The sequence below is a fragment of the Acomys russatus genome, chromosome 3, assembly GCF_903995435.1.
Source record: "Acomys russatus chromosome 3, mAcoRus1.1, whole genome shotgun sequence".
Classification (NCBI taxonomy): Eukaryota; Metazoa; Chordata; class Mammalia; order Rodentia; family Muridae; genus Acomys; species Acomys russatus.
The window spans coordinates 21,859,621-21,861,017 of record NC_067139.1 but is presented as its reverse complement, the minus strand read 5'-3'; positions in this window follow the sequence as shown (position 1 = coordinate 21,861,017).

The following is a 1,397-nucleotide window of genomic DNA, read 5'->3' as shown; positions in this document are numbered from 1 at the left end:
GTCACAGGAGGCCTTGAGCGGCAGGTCAAGGGATTTCTACTTTAGTCTATATGCCAAGGGCAGGGTTGGTGTGCAGCAAACTACCATCATCAAAAGCTTATGAGCAAAGGATGCTGGTAGAATCCTCCTGTTAACGGGCAAGCTTAGGTCTGCTCTGGTCAGGAAAGTGAGAGGAAATGCTTGGTTGACATGTGCTTACTTAGAATGGGAGGGCACAAAGCAAGATAGGGAGCAAGCGAGGGCTTCTGTCTGTAAATCTTGTGAGGACAGGTTTCGGAAGTTTGGTGTTTGGCAGACCATGGTTAAACATTTACAGGAGACTGAATTTAAGATGAGAACAATTAAAGATGATGCGAGTTTCCCCCATTGCCAACCCAGGAATGAAGGTTTTCAGTTTAGAGGGGTCGAGGCTAATAAAGATCAGGTGATTCTCAGAAGCGCTTCTGAAAAGTCCCAATAAAAGATCACCATATGCACTTCTTAAAATGCCAGTTTCTCTTTCCCAATAAAAGATGACCATATACACTTCTTATAATGTCATTTATTTTTCCTCCATCGGCATAGAGTGTAGCTCTGGAACCCTCTCAACTGTTGACTATTGGTTATTTCACTCTCCCTTATTTAGCTCCAGGTTCTCAACGCAGGGCTGGGAGCTTGGATTGCCACCTGTGGTAAGATTTTAGTGTTGGCGTGAGTTAACACTCCTTAGCTCAGGCAATAGTGCTCAGCCAACCACAAGGCCAGCTCAGCCATAGCAGCTGTTGGCGTTTGCTTTTGTAACCAGGGTGAGTTAGGACACACAGTGCTGGAAGAGGGGCCTTCCACTGCCCTTCCTTTTCATCCTAAGGGAAGGCAGGGCTGGATAACAGAGGCGGTGCTCTAGGGAAGTGGTTTCATCACACCCCCTTAGGCCAGGTCCTCAAATCGCAGTTCGTCTCTGGCTAAGAATCTGACTCATTCAAGTGCAAACCCCACGCAGTTTTGCCCAATTTCCTCCTTTCTGCTGAGAGCAGCTCAGCTTGGTCCTGAAAATTCGGGGTCTTGGTGTGTGATTAGATAGCCGGAGCCACTACTCCATTGCTTCGTTGCTTGGCCTCTTCGTTTCCAACCGGGAAAGGCTGCTGAGGGGATATAGGGAGGTGAAGGAGCTTTGTGGGATGGACGGGACCCGGACTGGGATAACGCTGGAGGTGCGGCACGAGGGACCCCAGGATCTGAGAGACCTCATCTTTCCCTTGGCTTTCAGTAGAACGCAGCAAGTGGCCCCCAACGAGCGTCCCGCAGGCCAGGGGGCGTGGCCCTGCGGGTAGGGGCGTGGCCGAGGCGGAGCTCTGAGATGAAGGCGTGGCTCTGCGGTCGTGGGAGGAGCCGGGGCGGGAGGCGGCGCCGTGGAGGGG